Source organism: Notolepis coatsorum (assembly GCF_963971535.1).
Source record: "Notolepis coatsorum genome assembly, chromosome: 4".
Taxonomy (NCBI): Eukaryota; Metazoa; Chordata; class Actinopteri; order Aulopiformes; family Paralepididae; genus Notolepis; species Notolepis coatsorum.
This window is the reverse complement of record NC_140168.1, coordinates 11,125,427-11,146,612: the sequence shown is the minus strand read 5'-3', so window position 1 is coordinate 11,146,612 and position 21,186 is coordinate 11,125,427. Positions and strand designations below refer to the sequence as shown.

The 21,186-nt window shown below is 46.2% G+C and overlaps 1 protein-coding gene across 1 annotated transcript in view; it reads left to right on the top strand.

Annotated features, from left to right (window-relative positions):
• The window catches only part of LOC311226401 (uncharacterized protein), a gene marked incomplete at its 5' end in the record, with an annotated part of 864,333 nt that overhangs the window by 145,912 nt on the left and 697,235 nt on the right, over window positions 1-21,186 (top strand). The window lies entirely within an intron of this gene.

The window sequence follows — 21,186 nt, the reverse complement described above, 5'->3', positions numbered from 1 at the left end:
ACCACAGTCTGACACTGTTGACCACTAGGAGCTGCCCAGTACAACCACAGTCTGATACTGTTGACCACTAGGAGCTGCCCAGTACAACCACAGTCTGACACTGTTGACCACAGGAGCTGCCCAGTACAACCACAGTCTGACACTGTTGACCACTAGGAGCTGCCTAGTACAACCACAGTCTGACACTGTTGACCACTAGGAGCTGCCCAGTACAACCACAGTCTGACACCGTTGACCACTAGGAGCTTCCCGGTACAACCACAGTCTGACAATGTTGGCCACTGAGCAACTCCACTGGAGTAGTTGGGGGTTAAGTACCTTGCTCAAGGGCACTTCAGCGGTTGGTATTGAGGGACGGGAGAGAGTTATTCATTCACTTGCCCGCCTAGATTTTTCCTGCCGGTCCGGGGGATCGAACCGGCAACATTGCGGTCATTAAACCCGCTTCTCTAACCTTTAGGCCATCGCTGGCCCACATGAGGGAAACCTCAGTTGCCTTCTTAAAGTTTAAATAAAGGTTTGAAATGAAAAAGTCAGTCGGATTTTACTCGAATGTAAAGAAAGCCAACAAAGATAGTCCACTTTCTTTTTATAGAGGTATAATGAAATCAGCCTATAATACTGCTTACCCCAATCAAAGATAACACATTTTGTTCTCTGGGCAACAGCTGCTCATAGTCTGCCGTCTCCTTTTGTACGATCATTCTACGCCAGCGGTTCTCAAACTACGGGTTGTGACCCAAAGTGGGGTCGTGGGTAGGTGACTTGCGCATTGGCAAGTAACATTATTTTTTATTTTATTTATTTATTTATGTTCTGGCAACATATTTTGGCTAAATATGCCTCGTTTTATAAATGTGTATTGATAACATAGTGCTGTAATACAATTGTCTAATAAATATGCATCTTCTTCTTTCGTGTAACGTCAGAGGTTGAAATGACGCAATACTACATTAACTCTTTCAGTGCCACTCACGAGAAATTTCTCGTGTTTTTTTATAGGTGGTTGCGTGCCACTCACGAGATTTCTCTGATTTTTAATTTTTTTTTTTTGCGATCTGCAAAATTATTGCATCACCCGAGCCTACCCGAGTATAGCCGAGGGGCGCCGGCGATCACTGTGGAAAAAACCGCCCCCTGTCGTCTCCCAGATGACATAAGTGATTTTGGAATGGACTCAATGAAAATGAATGGGGAAAAAAATCCGGTACTCCACATTTTCCAGTTCACTGATCCAGCCGGGGTTACTAGAGTTCATTCTGGAGCCTCAGATCCCCGCGGATCATGGAGTTCTACTGTATCGCGTTGGATCCATACACGTATCGATTTTTTCGAATGGTGATCAGGAATTGGAATATACCAGTTGGATACCATCTGATGTCAGGTAAGGACTCTATGTTATCAGTGGTAGGATAATCAGAGTAAGTTTGATGAAGTTATAAGCTGTTTTGTGAAATGTCTTCTTTCGGTTTCACTGTAAAAGTCCGTGAGGAAATCAACGGAGCGATTATCAGTGCGCGGCCGTAATGTGCGTGCGTGCACGTATAATATTGATCATCTAGCGTTTATTTGAAAACGATTCATAAAAAGGCCGACGAATATCAACGTTGTGGAATATTCCACTAAAAGACGGTTTTCATAGAATGCTCCAGAATGAGCTGTTTTTTATATCAAAACGGGGGCTTTTCTAACTGCTCTGAAACGGCAACGACGCGATAAAAAAACAATCTGCCTTCACAGCACTGACTGGAAAATAGTCTTTGATAATGCGATGGGCAGATTAGACACATAGCCATAATTTAAAACATAGATTAGGCGATATTAACGTTAACATTGGCGCCGATGGTGGCATTCAAGCGGTAAAACGGAAAAACCAGGCGTGGCACTGAAAGAGTTAAGTGTGGGGTCGCCAAAAGAAATCCTAAATAAAATTGGGTCGTGGTATGAAAAAGTTTGAGAACCCCTGTTCTACACATTATAGGTTATTATTATATGACATTTACAAGCACAATCATTAGGCGTGTCAGGGATTCTTTGTCCTCCTTGTATAACTGTGCCGCTCCGTCGAATGGCTCGAGGCCGAGGACCGTTTGTTATACATTATATTATATCATTGTGTTTCAGGTGTCCTATAACAAGCTGGTCCCTGCCCTCGGCTTATACTTAACCCTTTCACTACCACAGGGTTAACCCTTTCACTGCGACAATACGGAAGGTTATCAGATATACCTCCCACTCACAACAGTTGACTCCACCGGCCTAGACCGCCTGAGGACCTGCCTAGGCAATATAAAGGAGTGGATGTCACAAAACCACCTGCAGTTAACTCTTTCAGTGCACGAGATTTCTCGGAATTATTATTATTATTTTTTTTTGCGATCTGAAAAATTATTGCATCACCCGAGCCTACCCGAGTATAGCCGAGGGGCGCCGGCGATCACTGTGGAAAAAAGCGCCCCCTGTCGTCTCCCAGATGACATAAGTGATTTTGGAATGGACTCAATGAAAATGAATGGGGAAAAAAATCCGGTACTCCACATTTTCCAGTTCACTGATCCAGCCGGGGTTACTAGAGTTCATTCTGGAGCCTCAGATCCCCGCGGATCATGGAGTTCTACTGTATCGCGTTGGATCCATACACGTATCGATTTTTTCGAATGGTGATCAGGAATTGGAATATACCAGTTGGATACCATCTGATGTCAGGTAAGGACTCTATGTTATCAGTGGTAGGATAATCAGAGTAAGTTTGATGAAGTTATAAGCTGTTTTGTGAAATGTCTTCTTTCGGTTTCACTGTAAAAGTCTGTGAGGAAATCAACGGAGCGATTATCAGTGCGTGGCCGTAATGTGCGTGCGTGCACGTATAATATTGATCATCTAGCGTTTATTTGAAAACGATTCATAAAAAGGCAGACGAATATCAACGTTGTGGAATATTCCACTAAAAGACGGTTTTCATAGAATGCTCCAGAATGAGCTGTTTTTTATATCAAAACGGGGGCTTTTCTAACTGCTCTGAAACGGCAACGACGCAATAAAAAAACAATCTGCCTTCACAGCACTGACTGGAAAATAGTCTTTGATAATGCGATGGGCAGATTAGACACATAGCCATAATTTAAAACATAGATTAGGCGATATTAACGTTAACATTGGCGCCGATGGTGGCATTCAAGCGGTAAAACGGAAAACCAGGCGTGGCACTGAAAGAGTTAAATGAGAGCAAGGGGGAGATCATTCTGTTTGGCCCCCCCACCTCAGTCACTCAGAGCTCCAGAAACATGGGAAGCCTCTCCTCCTGGGTGAAACCCAATGTGAGAAACCTTGGGGTCTTATTTGACTCAGATCTCAATTTCCACAAGCAAGTCAGATCAGTAGTACAGTCCTGTTTCTTCCAACTGCGCATCGTTTAAAAGATCAAGTCCTTCCTCTCCCCCAGCGACCTTCACAAAGTCATCACCATGCTCATTTTCTCACGACTGTACTACTGCAATTCCCTCTACTCTGGTCTCTCCTGGACAAAACCATCCTCCCCCTCCAGTACGTTCAAAACGCTGCTGCCAGGTTGGTCTCAGGCACCAGAATGAGGGACCACATCTCCCCAGTCCTTGTCTCTCTCCACTGGCTCCCAGTGAGGAAGAGAATCAACATTAAATTTCTACTATTCACCTACAATGAAGCCCTCAATGGTCTCGCTCCGGCCTACATTGAGGAACTCTTGGTCTAACCCATCAGCTCCAGGTCCCTCAGATCAAATGACCAACTGTGTCTGAGGGTCCCGCGTGAAGGATGTCGAGGTTTTTTCTGTGGTCATGAAGGTCCTGGAGCGCTTTGTCCTGGCCCACCTGAAGCTCATCACAGATCCTGTGCTGGACCCGCTGCAGTTCGCGTACAGAGCCAACAGATCCACAGAGGATGCTGTGAACATGGCTCTGCACTACACGCTGGAACATCTGGACTACGCGGGCAACTATGTCAGGATCCTGTATGTGGACTTCAGCTCGGCCTTCAACACCATCCTTCCACCCATCCTGGAGCACCAGCTATCCCTGCTGCAGGTGCCGGCCTCCACTCGCAGGTGGATTACCGACTTCCTGTCCAACAGGTCTCAGCGGGTGAGGCTTGGGAAGAGCATTTCCAGCTCTAGGTCCACCAGCACCGGTTCCCCGCAGGGCTGCGTTCTATCCCCACTACTGTTCTCCCTGTACACAAACAGCTGTGCCTCTCTACACCCCTCGGTCAAACTCCTGAAATTCGCTGACGACACCACCCTGGTAGGTCTCATCTCCAGGGGGGACGAGTCGGCCTACAGGAGGGAGATCGAGAGGCTGCAGAGCTGGTGCAGCTGCAACAACCTGGAGCTCAATGCTCAAAAGACAGTGGAGATGGTAGTGGACTTCAGGAGGAAAGCAGCCCTGCCCCCTCCCATCATACTGGGAGGCACTCAGGTGGCCTCCGTGGAGTCATGCCGATTCCTCGGCATGACCATCTCCCGGGATTTGAAGTGGGAGCTCAACATCACGGGCCTGCTCAAGAAGGCCCAGGGGAGGATGTTCTTCCTCCGGCAGTTGAAGAAATATAAACTGCCGAGGACCATGATGGCCCAATTCTACACGGCCATCATTGAGTCCATCCTCACCCACTCCATCATCTGCTGGTTCCCTGCTGCAGCGGCAAAAGATCTTGCCAAGCTGCAGCGGGTGATTCGCTCCGCGGAGAGGGTGATCGGCTGTCCCCTGCCCTCCCTCAGGTCCCTGCACGTCTCCAGGGCGCTGAAGAGGGCGAGAAAGATCATGGCCGACCCATCCCACCCCGGTCACAGCCTCTTCACCCTGCTCCCCTCTGGGAGAAGGCTGAGGATCCCAAAGGCTGTGAAAGCTCGACACAGACTGAGCTTCTTCCCCTCAGCCGCCAGGCTGATCAATGCCTCAGGCCCCCCCCCCCCCCTCGGTACCCCCCCCCCCCCCTCTGCCCCCAAGTGACACTGGCACAATGACATTGACTGCACTGCACTAGTCCGTACTGGATCTCTGCACACTTCACTTTATATATATATCTCTGTACTGAGCTCTGTTAAGGAAGGACAGGACACACTCACTGAGAAACATTGCTTTATACTGAAAACTAGGGTAAGCCATTTTAAGTTTATTAGTGAATCTTAAAAGTGAGGAACCAGCTGACTTGATTAAAGGGGCGTGTTTAAAACGGCCATTTTGTTTAGTTAAGTGCCCCCATTAAGGGCCAGGTGTTAAGACAGCACTAATTAGTGATAGAGATTTAAAGGCTTGCTGGTGTAGCGTCAGCGGAGCGTCGAGAAACAAAGAGGGACAAAGAGGAGGAGTTTTCCTGGAGTTCTCAGCAGAGGGATCCACCGATCCACCTAGTGCTAAGTACACCCTAGTCCTATCTTACACTCCACTCTGAAAAATCCTTTCCCTCCCACTCTGCTATTTCTCTACTTCCTCCCTGCCACTCCTGACAAGACAATGTGTCTCATACCTATATCCACAATCTGCTCCTCTAGAACAGATTTAACCCACCCACGGCAGTTTGCTAGCAACCCGGCTAATCTCTCCTACCCTCCTACAGCCACTAATACACCTGTCACAGTACGGGGAGGCTTATGGAATTGTCAATCAGCAGTCAAGAAAGCTGACTTCATTACTGCCTACGCTCATAGTCTAAATCTGCAGCTCCTGGCTCTAACTGAGACCTGGATAACCCCCAATAACTCATCAACACCTGCAGCATTATCTACAAACTATAACTTCACTCACACACCTCGACCTTCCAGACGGGGTGGAGGCACTGGCCTCATGACATCTCCTTCATGGGCTACAAACGTAACACCACTCCCAGAACTGTCACTCTCCTCTCTCGAATATCATGCAGTATCTGTCTCTAATCCTTTCAATCTCACCATTGTTACACTCTACCGCCCTCCAGGTACACTCGATCACTTCACAGATGAGCTGGACATGCTTCTTAGCTCCTTACCGGAAGATGGTACCCCTCTCCTTCTATTGGGCGACTTCAACCTGCCTGACTCATCTCAGTCAGTCATAGTAGTCTCCCTCCTACAATCGTTTGACCTGACTCCCACTGCCATGCCTCCCACCCACAAAGCAGGCAACTCCTTGGATCTCATATTTTCCCGTAACTCCAGCATCATTAACACCACGGTAACTCCCCTACATGTATCTGACCATTCCTTCATATCCTTCTCACTAACTCTCATGCTTAACCGAAAGGTCTTCACCCCAACTCAAACAGTCTCACTCAGACGCAACCTGCCCTCCCTATCCCCCTCCACCCTCTCCTCTGACATACTATCCGCTCTACCTTTGAGTGACACCTTCTCTGCTCTCTCCACAGAGATGGCAACCTCCACCCTCCTTTCAGCCCTTGCAACCTCCTTCAACAAGCTCTGTCCCCTCGTTGAGAAACCTGCCCGCCGTTCCCCACCCAGTCCATGGCTGACAGATCCAGTGAGAGAACAAAGACAGGTCCTGAGAGCAGCTGAAAGGAAGTATAGAAAGTCACGCCTCACTGCTGACATCGACACATATCACAACCTCTTGTTAACATTCTCCAAAACCATCACTAATGCCAAAGCTTCTTTCTTCCACCATAGGATCGAGGCCTCTGCCAAGAATCTTCGCAAACTGCATGATACCATGTCCTCCCTCCTCACTCCCCCCCCACCCCCCCCTCCCTTATCTTTCTCTGCCGAAGACTTTGCGATCTTCTTTGAGGAAAAAGTGGAGAACATCCACAGCTCCTTCTCCCAACCCCCACCCATTCCAAATGCTGAATCGAGAACCTCATCCTTCACTCTGTCATCTTTCTCTCCCATTACAGAAGCAGAGACCCTGACACTGGTAACGTCGAACCGTCCGACTACTTGCCAGCTGGACCAGCTACCCTCCCCACTCCTCCAGACCATAGCACCAGACATCCTCCCATTCCTAACTGCAACCATCAACTCCTCACTCAACTCGGGGGTGGTCCCCACCTCCCTAAAACAAGCCAGAGTCACGCCGCTCATAAAAAAACCAACCCTGAACCCTACCGTCATAGGCAACTACCGTCCTGTCTCTCTTCTCTCCTTCCTTTCAAAAACACTTGAACGTGCTGTATCCAACCAACTTACTGCTTATCTCTTACAGAATGACCTCCTAGACCAGGGGTCAGGAACCTTTTTGACTGGGAGAGCCATAAAAGCCAAATATTTCTAAATATATTTCATTGAGAGCCATATAGTATTTTTAACGTATAATAAATTAAATATGTCTTACTTTTAATGCGACTTCTGGTGCTGCATGGTTTTGCTGATGGCCTTGTAATCTGGTTCATACGTGGTGAGGTTGAGCTTCATGCAGGCGTTGAGGCTTCCATCAGTTAAACGTGAGCGTAGGTTGGTCTTAATGTTCCTCATATGCGAGAATGACTGCCCACATGCATATGTAGAGCCAAACATGGTCAATACGTCAATACTCACGCTGCATTGTGTGGTATGTCACAGGAAGCTCGTTCCAAGTTTTAAGAATCAGCTGGTCTTCAGGTTGAAGATTTTTAATTTCTGTCCACTTGTGTTCCCTCGCCAGCTCTGCTCGCTATATCTTCAGCTACAGATACTATTAGCTGTATCTTCAAAACTAATTTCTGTTTACTTTAAAACGACACAGTATTATTAAGAAATATCACAAGCATTAAAAAAAAAAAAAAAAAAAAAAAAAAAAAAGATTTTTTTTACTCAAAAATTTCTGGGAGCCATATACTGTCACCAGAAGAGCCATATATGGCTCGCGAGCCATAGGTTCCAGACCCCTGTCCTAGACCCTAATCAGTCAGGCTTCAGGACTGGTCACTCCACAGAGACAGCCCTCATTGCGGTCACAGAGGCACTTCACTTAGCAAAAGCGAAAGGCCTCTCCTCTGTCCTGATTCTCCTAGATCTATCTGCAGCCTTCGACACAGTCAACCACCAGATCCTCCTTGCGGCCCTCGCAGGAATGGGAGTGGCTGGCTCTGCGCTGACATGGCTGTCATCATACCTCAATGACCGCTCCTACCAAGTGTCATGGAGAGGGACCCTGTCGGCCACCCGCCCCCTGCGGACGGGTGTCCCCCAGGGCTCGGTTTTAGGACCCCTTCTCTTCTCCCTCTACACTAAATCACTGGGTAACATTATCACGTCTCATGGCTTCTCCTACCATTGTTATGCCGACGATACTCAACTCTTCCTCTCCTTCCCTCCCTCAGATATCCACGTCTCTGAGCGGATCTCGGCCTGTCTGTCCGACATCTCCGCCTGGATGACGTCCAACCACCTCAAACTGAACCTAAGCAAAACAGAATTGCTCCACCTGCCGGCCAAATCCTCCCCCCTAACCGACCTTTCAATCACAGTCGAGAATGCAGCTGTGACTGCGTCCCCGACCGCCAAGAACCTTGGTGTTGTCCTCGACGACCAGTTGAACTTCTCTGCTCACATCGCAGCGACGACCAGAACCTGCCGATTCCTCCTGAGCAACGTCAGAAGGATCCGCCCCTTCCTGACAAAAGAAGCCACCCAACTCCTCGTCCAATCAACAGTCATCTCCCGCCTCGACTACTGCAATGCACTGCTCGCTGGCCTCCCGGCCACTGCCACTAAGCCTCTTCAACTCATTCAGAACGCAGCGGCCCGCCTGATCTCAAACCTACCGAAGTCGGCCCATGTCACCCCACTTCTTAGGGACCTGCACTGGCTCCCCATTGCTGCACGAATCCGCTTCAAGGCCCTCGACCTAGCATACCGGGCGGCAAAGGGAACCGCTCCCGCCTACCTCCGGTCAATGGTCTCTAACTACACACCCTCAAGACCCCTATGCTCTGCATCTTCTGGCCGCCTCAGACCTACTCCTATCCAAGCTCCGGGAGGGTCATCAAAGAGAAGTCGCCTATTCTCAGTCCTTGCCCCACAATGGTGGAATGAACTACCCACCCCAGTTAGGACAGCCGAATCACGTCCAATCTTTCGCCGTCGACTAAAGACGCACTTCTTCAACCATTATCTGAATTAAAAAAAAAACTACAAAAAAAAATAAAAAATCTAACCCTAACTAACCGTACTGTCATGCACTTGTCCTAATAAACTAACCTACACTGTAGCACTCAACACTTTGATGAACATTGTTGCTCAGCTGATAGAGTTGTGCCCTTCCTGATGGCTTGTCGTACAGAACTTGTAAGTCGCTTTGGATAAAAGCGTCAGCTAAATGACTAAATGTAAATGTAAATGTATATATATATATATGTATTTTATTTATTGATTAATCCCCCACTGCACTGTTTTCGTTTCTTGTCTGTGTTGGTGTTTGTTTACTGTGAAAAAAGAAAGAATGCATACACTGTATTGCTGCAACAATTACCAATGTGTTTTACACAAATGGCTCAATAAAGGAATCTGAATCTGAATCTGAATCTGAATCTGAATATATTGGGGGAGATGACAGCATATAAAGGGGCCAGGTCAGAGAGGTAGATGTGCATGGTGGTGGAGGCAGTGAGAGAGAGTCACTGTGTTTAGCAGCAGACTAAGATAGAGCTCAGGGCATGCCGATGTCGCCATCAGCACATAACAACTGATAAGAACAGCAGCAGGCAGAATGGTCAGAGAGAGAGTTTGACATCAATGAAACAGACGTTTTTAATGTGTGTGAAGGGGTGAACAGCAGTTGCCATGACAGCACGTCACATGGCCACAAGAAGAGGGGCGGGGCCTGTCATTGCTATGCCGAGATGATAATGATGATGATGAATATTGTAAATGTGAGTTTCCTTCCGGGTGTAAGTTAGATCTAGACACGAAGCTGACGCGAGCGGACGTGGATCAGAGACTTTTCATCCCTCCCTCACCCTCGCCGGTGGGGGAGGGGAGATGACACATCATCATTAGCTTCGGCTAACGGGAGAAGGGTTTTGGCTAACGACAAGGCCTCAGCCACCATTGGACTAAACAGCAGAAGAGACGATAGAATAATGATTTAGTGTTCCATCAAAGAAAGAAGCATTTTGTATAAAAGTATTCTGTACTTCTGTATGACAACTAATAAAGAAACTTGAAACTTGAACAAAGACTTTTCAAGGACAATACGAAATGGGTAACATCTGAGGCTTTTGTTTATGTAATAAACAACGATTCCAAGAAAGGTACTAAGAAAGGTACCCAGTGTCGAATTCTTATGCTTACGGATTGCATTAAAGGGGGATGACAAAGATTGTACAGCCAGTATGAGAAGACAGAGAGAAATAAACACAACGCAGAAACTACACAACGACAACGATGGAGAGGTGATACTGGCTGATTGATCCAAATCTAACACGCGGGCCAAACTGGTGACGAAGGGTTTCCGGGCCTTTGCAGTGATAGCGCCAACACTGTGGAATAAGCTCCCTCTCAAGATCAAGTCTGCCAACACCGTACAGACATTCAAGACCTTGCTTAAAACCCACCTTTTCGCTCTGGATGATCACTGAGTTACTTTGCTGTTGTGTTGTCTGTCTGAGGTGTTCTCATGTTCTCTGTCTGTCCGTCTGCCTGGTTCCGTTTTCTTTGTCCTGTCCATTTATTCATATTCTTTTTTCCCCGGGCTGCGCCCCGGACCGATGTAAAAATTGGCTGGAGGGCGCATTATAAATGCAAATATCATATCATATCATATCAAGATGAACCCTTTCACTGCCGCACGGCAAAGGGTTAACCCTTTCACTGCGACAATACAAAAGGTTAACCCTTTCACTGCCACATGACAAAGGGTTAACCCTTTCACAAGCACACTACAGAATGTTAACCCTTTCACTACCACACTACCACAGGGTTAACCCTTTCACTACCACACTACCAAAGGGTTAACCCTCTCACTGCCACACGACCAAAGGGTTAACCCTTTCACTGCCACACATATTTTTATTCATTATTCATCCACGGACCTCTGTGTTACCATAGGGAATGAGTCTGAGGTCGCCAAACGGCAATACCGGCCTCATCCCGCTAGACGGCGGTATCGAGCACCCTTTGTAACCTTGTATCTTGACCTGTGTAATGGCCAAACGTCTCCGGTTTCATGTTTCCTTGTCGGGCGAGGGCAGCCGTTCTGCCGGTTCCATTGAAGCGCGTCAAATATCCACGATCCATATGTTGTGGTGGATTATGCCGTGGGCCAAATGGACATTGGATGTACCAGATGGCGATCAAATAATTGAAATATTATTTTTGGAATAATCCCGATCACAGGTAAGAACGATCTGACGTCAATTTGAGCTTGATCCTGCAATGCTTATATACCGATCGGGCTGATAAGCGTTTTTAGTGTTCAATACGGATGCCGTTACTGACAATCAAATAATCAGAAACGACCCCCCCCCCCCCCCCCCCCCCCCTTTTCATGCATTCATGATGGAACATAATACCTATGATATAGATTTGATTTCGGGATAATAGCGTGTACAGGCAAGAAATGGCAACGACTATAGTGGAATTGACGTATAGGGCTATAACTCAGCATTTCATGAATTACCCTAGACCGCTCTAAAACCATACTTATATTCACCACGGTATAACACGGGAACGTATGGATGGAAAAATGTATTCTTTTTCACATATTGAATGATAGATAGGTGATGTCAAATGGGCCATAGTATTGTATCCATAGCTATGATATAGAATATAGCTATGGCTCTACAAACAAGGTGACTCAGTCCTATCGCTTAAAGCGCGGCCTAGCTACAGCGGGCCCTAACTAATAGCTGGCGCCGAATGAATTAAGACTGCCAATCGAGCAAAAAAAACTACACCAAAGCAAATCCCCCCCTTGTTTGTTATCTTCTGAATCAATTACTCATTACTTAAAGGTGATTGGTTCTTTTGGGCTCTTGTTGTGAGTGGGATTGTGTGCGAATGGGAGGGGGGGGGGGGGGGGTGTCTCATGATGCAACGTTCTGGCAGGCTGCTATGAACCAGCGAGAAGGGAGAGATTACTCTAAGTAGGTTACTGGAGCAACACAGCCCAGGGTACCTGCACACACACACACACACACACACACACACACACACACACACACACACACGCACACGCACACGCACACGCACACGCACACGCACACACACACACACACACACACACACACACACACACACACACACACACACACACACACACACGTCAAATAAATATGGCAACGTCTGTTCACACATTTGTTTATTTCCTCTGTACACTGCTTTCCTCTCCTCCTCCTCCTCCTCCTCCTACAACCTCTCTCTCCCCCGAAGAGGTTTTTATTCATCACCACTTCCTCTCTTCATTCAATTATATCCAATTAAAATGCTAAGATTCCAATCTGTCTGATACATATATTTTTTTTCTAATCTGCAACGACAATCGTCGAATTCTCTCTCTCTCTCTCTCTCTCTCTCTCTCTCTCTCTCTCTCTCTCTCTCTCTAAGTCCCTATGCTGGTTTTCCCCTCTCCCTCGCCCCCCGCACTTCTCCTCTAAAGCCCCTCTGTTCTGTCTCCCTTGACAACGGCAGTGACACTTTGACCTCCGCCGTTACGTGGCATGGCAGGGGAAGGAGAGGTATCGGCAGGAGGAGGAGAAGGAGGAGGTGGAGGAAGAGGAGGAGAAGGCGGAAGAGTACTGTATACTTGCATATCTTGTATGTCACAAATGTAACAGTACTGTATACCTGTATGTCATGTATGTCAGAAATGTCAAGATATATATATATCTGTATGTTGCGTATATGTCATTAATGTCACTATGAATTGAAAATGGGGGACCCTGAAGTTAAACAAGACGAAAGTCTTTCTCTGGTCTGCACCCCCTTAACAATTGTGTGTACTGAGCCGTACTGTATTGTACCCATTCTGCAATCTGTTAATAAAGTTTTCAATCAATCAATCAATCAAGGAGGAGGGAGCAAACAATAAGGCACGGATATGGTGGACACGTCCTATAGTCGGATGGCGAAAAAGGATGGGGGAGAAGGAGCAAGGATGGAGGAGGAGGATTAGGAGGAGAAAGAGTGACGGGGAATCATTTGAGGATCGCAAGCAACTGCAAAACAGGATGAGGAGGCAGATGGAGATGTTGTCAGAGATACAGTATACATAAATACCTTGATAATCACACTTGATAATCCCACTTGATAGACCCGCAGACAGAGTGATACAGGGGCGGGCGAGAGGAAGCAGTCGCTCCAACCCTTTTTAGATGCCCGTTAACCCGTTCACTGTCTACCACACTACAGAAGGTTGGCCCTTTCACTACCACACTACTATGTGTGGCAGTGAAAGGGTTAACATTCTGTCGTGTGGCAGTGAAAGGGTTAACTTGCTGTCGTGTGTGGCAGTGAAAGGGTTAACCATCTGTAGTGTGGTAGTGAAAGGGTTTACCTTCTGTAGTGTGGTAGTGAAAGGGTTAAACCGCTGTCATGTGGCAGTGAAAGGGTTAACCTTCTGTAGTGTGGTAGTGAAAGGGTTAACCATTTGGTAGTGTGGTAGTGAAAGGGTTAACCCTTTGGTAGTGTGGTAGCCTTCCTGATGGCTTGTCGTACAGAACTTGTAAGTCGCTTTGGATAAAAGCATCAGCTAAATGTCTAAATGTGAATGTAAATGTGTGAAAGGGTTAACCCTTTGGTAGTGTGGTAGTGAAAGGGTTAATTGCCCCTTCAAGATGGAGGAAGTCATTCCAAAGTGACGTCCAATGGGTCTGAAGTTGAAGGTCCAAAGCGACGTCCAATGGGTCTGAAGTGAAAGTCCAGAAGAACCAGAGGAATCACTGATGTGTTTTACTTTAGCGTTTCTCAAACTCAGGCCCGGGGAACTGGTGCAGACCCCTGGGATGTTGCAGAGCGGTCCCTGGGCTAAAGTTATCTGCTATAAAAAAATCTATCCGTTTTTTAGTAGTTTTAATAGAAGAAGGTGGTGATATTATTGCTTGCCGGTCCACAGAACAAAAAGACAACCCGTCAGACAACCAGTCCCCAAGACAAAACAACAACCAGTCCCCAAGACAAAAATACAACCAGTTCCCAAGACAAAACAACAACCAGTCCCCAAGACAAAAATACAACCAGTCCCCAAGACAAAACAACAACCAGTCCCCAAGACAAAAATACAACCAGTCACCAAGACAACAATACAACCAGTCACCAAGACAACAATACAACCAGTCCCCAAGACAAAACAACAACCAGTCCCCAAGACAAAAATACAACCAGTCACCAAGACAAAAATACAACCAGTCACCAAGACAACAATACAACCAGTCACCAAGACAAAAATACAACCAGTCACCAAGACACAAATACAACCAGTCACCAAGACAACAATACAACCAGTCCCCAAGAGAAACAGACAACCAGTCTCCAAGACAAAAAGACAACCAGTCACCAAGACAAAAATACAACCAGTCACCAAGACAACAATACAACCAGTCACCAAGACAAAAATACAACCAGTCACCAAGACAAAAATACAACCAGTCACCAAGACAAAAATACAACCAGTCACCAAGACAAAAATACAACCAGTCACCAAGACAAAAATACAACCAGTCCCCAAGAGAAAAAGACAACCAGTCCCCAAGACAAAAAGGCAACCAGTCCCCAAGAGAAAAGGAAACCAGTCCCCAAGACAAACAGACAACCAGTCCCCAAGACAAACAGACAACCAGTCCCCAAGACAAACAGACAACCAGTCACCAAGACAACAATACAACCAGTCACCAAGACAACAATACAACTAGTCACCAAGACAAAAATACAACCAGTCACCAAGACAACAATACAACCAGTCCCCAAGACAAAAATACAACCAGTCCCCAAGAGAAAAGGAAACCAGTCCCCAAGACAAACAGACAACCAGTCACCAAGACAAAAATACAACCAGTCACCAAGACAACAATACAACCAGTCCCCAAGACAAAAATACAACCAGTCACCAAGACAACAATACAACCAGTCCCCAAGAGAAACAGACAACCACTCTCCAAGACAAAAAGACAACCAGTCCCCAAGAGAAAAGGAAACCAGTCCCCAAGACAAACAGACAACCAGTCACCAAGAAACAGACAACCAGTCCCCAAGACAAACAGACAAGCAGTCCCCAAGACAACAATACAACCAGTCCCCAAGAGAAACAGACAACCACTCTCCAAGACAAAAAGACAACCAGTCCCCAAGACAAAAAGGCAACCAGTCCCCAAGACAAACAGACAACCAGTCGCAAAAAAACAGACAAGCAGTCCCCAAGACAAACAGACAAGCAGTCCCCAAGACAAACAGACAAGCAGTCCCCAAGACAAACAGACAAGCAGTCCCCAAGACAAACAGACAACCAGTCCCCAAGACAAACAGACAAGCAGTCGCCGAGACAAACAGACAACCAGTCCCCAAGACAAACAGACAAGCAGTCGCCGAGACAAACAGACAACCAATCCCCAGGGTCAGAAAGTCTGAGAAACTAATAATATTTCTTTTAACCCTTATCTAACCAGGAACGTTTACTTTTATACAACAACATCCTTGGGGAGTATCTGCACAGGGAGGGAGGGTTACACACACACACGCACGCACACACACACACACACACACACACACACGCACGCACACACACGCACACACACACACACACACACACACACACACACACACACACACACACACACACACACACACACACACACACACACACACACACACACACACACACACACACACACACACACACATACAGATATATACACACACACATACACACTATACACATACTGTACACAAACACACACACTCACATACATAATACATATACCCATACACACACACGTACACATACACATACACACGCACACACAAACACAAACACACACATACACACGCATACACATACACACACATACACACACACACACACATACACACACATTCGGTTCTACTGTTGGCCACTGAGCAACTGGGCAGTTTTGGTTCTTTGATGGCGGGAACAGAGGAGGGGAAGCACGTCTAATTCACGTTCCCCACTGGGACTTTACCAGGGTCTTTTTGAACTGGTGACCTTCCATCACAAGCCTGCTTCTGCTGTTATTAGACCACTGCTGCACTCCCTTCTGAGGGGGGGGGGGCTTTCTTTTCAGAACTAGAAAAGTGCGCTCAGTAGAGTGCAAATCTCCTCCAGGGGGAATGCCCTAATAACGAATATAGCCGCCATTTCTGTTTTGAGTTTTTTGTAGTGCAGTATCGGCCCCTAGTGGTCGATTTTAATGAAACTTCCAGGGTATGTGCCAGGTACGTACGTGGATATATCCTGCAAGTTATGTAATGATCGGTCCAACGGTTGTTAACTTTGATCTATTTATGTGCCACAGCCTTTTTGAAGTTCATTGGTCAATATCTTAAAAACACAATTAGATATTCATGTGGAACATTTTCACAGAGGTGGACAACAGAGTATTTGGTTAAGAATAGAGAGGGGGTAGCATGTGTAGATAGAGAGAGGGGGAGGGATAGCGTGTGTAGATAGAGAGAGAGAGGGGGGAGATAGTGTGTGTAGATATATACAGTATGTCTGGGAGTGACTTGTGGGATAGAAAAAGAGAGAGAGGGGGGAGATAGTGTGTGTGTGTGTGTGCGTGTGTGTGCGTGTGTGTGTGTGTGTGTGTGTCTGTGTGTGTGTTAGGAAGTGAACGAGAGAAGTGTGTTGGTAAATCTCCCTGTCAGATATCAACAAGCCTTGTAAAACCTCTGATAAGCTTATTCCAGGGCATGGCCCTCCACAGGTGGCAGATGTGGGCTATTGTCTTGATCTGACAAAGGAAAGTAGGATTAGAGGGATATTCTTCCACAGTGGACTTGCCCAGACTGCCAGCCCAAATCCTGCATATCCAGATTGTATCCAAATAGATTTTTTTAGAAAGTCTGAACAGCAAAATAACACAAATGCAAATGAAAATGCAAATCTGATCCATCGGATTTCTACAGATGTGTCTCAGTCGGGATGCTCTGGTCACTCGTTTCAAAGTATCGGTTACAGTAACGTTACTTAGCGTTGGCTTACAGGTAGCTATCGTTATATGGATGTCAACTACCGTTAACGGTGGCTAACGTTACCGCAGTAAACCCATGCAAATAGAATGGTGATGTCTCGACAGACAAATCCGATATGATCCATTGCAAAGAAAACAGTGTGGACAGTTAAATATCTGTTTTGAGGAAGATCTGATTTGAGAAACATTTATGGGTCCTTGAGGCGTGTAAATTGGACTTACGGCGTAGGTTATGACCTTTTAAAGTGAAACATTTTGACCTTAATAATAATAATAATAATAAATTGAATTTGTATTGCACTTTTTATTCGCTGGGATCCCAAAGTGCTACAGGGTTAAAACATAGTTAAAAAATAAAATAGTTATTAGTAAAAAAAAAAAAATAATAAAAAAAATATACAGAATAAAAATAGAACATAGTTAAAAACATAGTATAAACAGAAAATAAAAAAACAACAGCACAGCGGCGCTCCAGTAGCACACCATGTAATGCATGAGTCGCGAAACAGCCGACCCGAGTTCGACTCCCGGACCCGGCGTCCTTTGCCGAATGTCTTCCCCTGCTCTGTCTCCCATTTCCTCCTCTCCCTCACTCTTTACCGGACTGCCTGGTAGTACAAACCAATAAAAATCTACAAAAACATATATATATATAAAAAAATAAATTATAATACAAAAAAACACATTCTATTATAGTGCCCCCATCAGGCCGATTGGGGTAATACTCCAGGGGTCATGTCTCTGGCCTGCTGTCAGCCTATATGGCAGGTTTCATCCACCACAGCCATTTAGTTGGGGGAGTTATGCTGAACACACACACACACACACACACACACACACACACACACACACACACACACACACACACACACACACACACACACACACACACACACACACACACACACACACACACACACACACACACACACACACACACACACACACACACACACACACACACACACACACACACACACACACACACACACACACACACACACACACACACACACACACACACACACACACACACACACACACACAACCAAAAACCCAATGCTCCACTGGTGACTTGCGGGTCCTTTTCAGCATGTACTGTATAGTACATCCTCTCTGACTACCATGGGATCCAGACTTCTCCGGCTGTGCCCCCCGCCTCTGGAATTCCCTACCACAAGACATCCGTGCAATGGATAACCTCCCCACCTTTGTTTCCCGTCTCAAAACACATCTGTTCATTCTGGCATACTCACTTTCATTTTAAGTTTATTATAACTGCTCCCCTATGTAACTCTGTAATACTGTGTTTTTACTGTGTGTAATTGTATTTGTTTTTAACCCCGTACGGCGACCTTGGGTGCTCAGAAAGGTGTCTTTAAATAAAATGCATTATTATTGTTATTATTATTATTATTATTATTATTATTATTATTATTATTATTATTATTATTATTATTATTATTATTATTATTATTATTATTATTATTATTATTATTATTATTATTATAGAGGGACAACCCAGCTGTGTGGGATGATATTGAATAGAGGTAGTTCTTAATATTGAGGAATCTTTTTATCATAATGCGCAGTCAGAGCTGACTGGTGAATAGTGTTATTTTTCCATTTTTCACATTTTTTAAACTTTAAAACCACTCTGCGAAAACACTAAAACACCCTATACCTAAACATACAACGTATCCCCGACCACCACATCAGAACCATGTACCATCACAATGAACTGGGCGTTTTTTTTTTCAATGCCCTGTGAACATTCCCATCCCAAAGTCCATAAAGTGTCCAAACTGAGGCTTTTATTGGTAAACCGCCTCTTTGGTCAGAGTCCTTTGGGGCTATTATTGCTAAACAGTCCATTCCACAGCCTCTTTGGTTTTACATTCCTGTAAGTTGTATCTGTATTCTATATTCAGCCCTGTGATGTCTTAATTTCTTAAGGTCTGTGTCCTGGCCTTTGTCCTCCAGGACCCTCATACCCCCCAGTCCGTGGTTAGGGGCGAAGATTGAGCACATGTTGTACCACTAAGCTTACATGAGCATCGTTGTGAAGTTCATAGTTCAGCTTGTTAACCTGCACATAAGGCCCTGTCCATTTCTGGGCAAGCTTGGCAGAGAAATGGCCAGGGGTGTAAAAAGTACCCAGAAATTATACTTAAGTGAATGTAGACACCTGAATACGTCTGACAATAATTCAATGTGTCTAACGCTAATTCCTTGCATCCCCTGTGTTCGCGAGGAAGTTGTGTAATCGGCTGACCGCTCTTGATCCTCCCTATCCTAACATTGACACTTAACTTGCCGCTCTTGATCCTCCCTATCCTAACATTGACACTTCATAGTGGGACAGGATACAGGTGCCGCCAGGGGGAGCTGGTGACGACGTTGGGCAGGGAGATACAGGTGAAGAAGGATGGGCTCAGGGCGCGGCGCCAACGGAGGCACTTCCTCTTCATCGTTTTCCACAGAGGGAAGAGGACGCACGGAGCTGGAGCTCCGGACCTCGAGCATGCGAGATATAAACCCAGTTACGAAGCGGGTTAGTAATGAGTATGCGATAGCTTAGCTTTTAGTTAATGCGGAAGAGACATTGGGAGCGAAGCAGCAGACGAGCGACTGCCGAAGAGCGTGGTAGATATTGCCCACATTGCGTTTTAGCTGAAGTATATGTGTCATGACAGGGGGTTCACCACGACCCACAGCTTAGCTTCAGTTAGGCTAGCACCACAGTTTAGCCCGCGTGTCGCCCCACCCCTTCAGCCCAACAGCGGACGTCACTACACTGCACGCTCCTCCAGCCCCTCCGAGCCGTTGCCCCAGCAGTCACCTGCCCAACGTCTACCCAGCCCCGCTGCCTGCTATCACGGGACCTCTGGACGGCCATCTCACCACACGGACGGTTGTACAGCAAGCGCTCCGAGTGCTGAAACTTTATCGGTAGACATTCTCTCTGGGCGGCGCGGGCTCTCTAAGGGCGAAGAGAAAACAGTGCTTTGAACTGACGCTGATAACAGTGTTTAGGGGCGCCCCGACCATTTATTATTTTGGGGAAAAGCCGGCTATAGATAGGACTTTTATTTGTAACTTGGGCCCACTGTCATTTGGTTTGAGTGTGATAATAACGTGTGTTCTTTTATAAAATTCCCATTCAGTAGCCCCTTTATCCTTCTCCCTCTTCCTCCCCTCTCTCCCCACCTACGGAGAAGCGGAACAGTATATAGACCCTTAAAGGGAAGGTGTTATTACTGTGTCTAGCCCAGTGTGGGAAGCACTTTAGTCTGACATATGGAGCGAGAGCACTAGGTGCCCAGGGCGGAAATAACGTTAATCATTGTGTAATCAATTGTAACTTGCATCAGACTTCAGTAAAGAGAACTGAATGGGAGCACTGTGTGTGTGTCTGTTAATGTGCATTCTGTCTAACCCTTTCCTTTCCGGGTAATGCTCACTACAGTTTAACCCTTTCCCCACCCCCTGCCTATAGTTCATTGTGAAAGGTCTCCACTCATCATTAAGGAAGGGTACTGCTTTGGGGAGCGAATATATCATCCATCTTTACTGCCATCGGGTGTGGGAGGGCCCAGGAAGTATTGGGGGAAGTGTGGGTGTGTGGGGAGCTACTGCTGATCGCCCTGGAGGGCAAGAAGGACCAGCGTACCATCCCTAGGTCAATCCTAGGCCCCATCCACTCCTGCTGCTCGACCTCCACTTCAACATTCCTGGCCTACAGTCGGGGACTCAGCTGGACTCAGCTCTGCTGCGTTTTTGCTACCAGGTGGCCGTGAACATCCACTCCCATAAAGCAGGGATAATCCACCCTGCTACATGAAGGTATGGGTACCGTCTCAAAATCGTACTCAAGTAAAAGTCAGAGTATCTGACTAAAACACACTTGAGTAAAAGTAAAAAACGTTTCTACTTTTAAATGTACTTAAGTACTAAAAAGTAAAGTAAAGTAAACACAATTTTTTTCTGACTGTCTATTCTTCTGATAGCAGGTGTTTAATCAAAGATGCCCGCTTTCTAGTCTTGCACAAGGACCAATCAGCATGGGTATGGGCGGGTTCATTTTCTATTGAT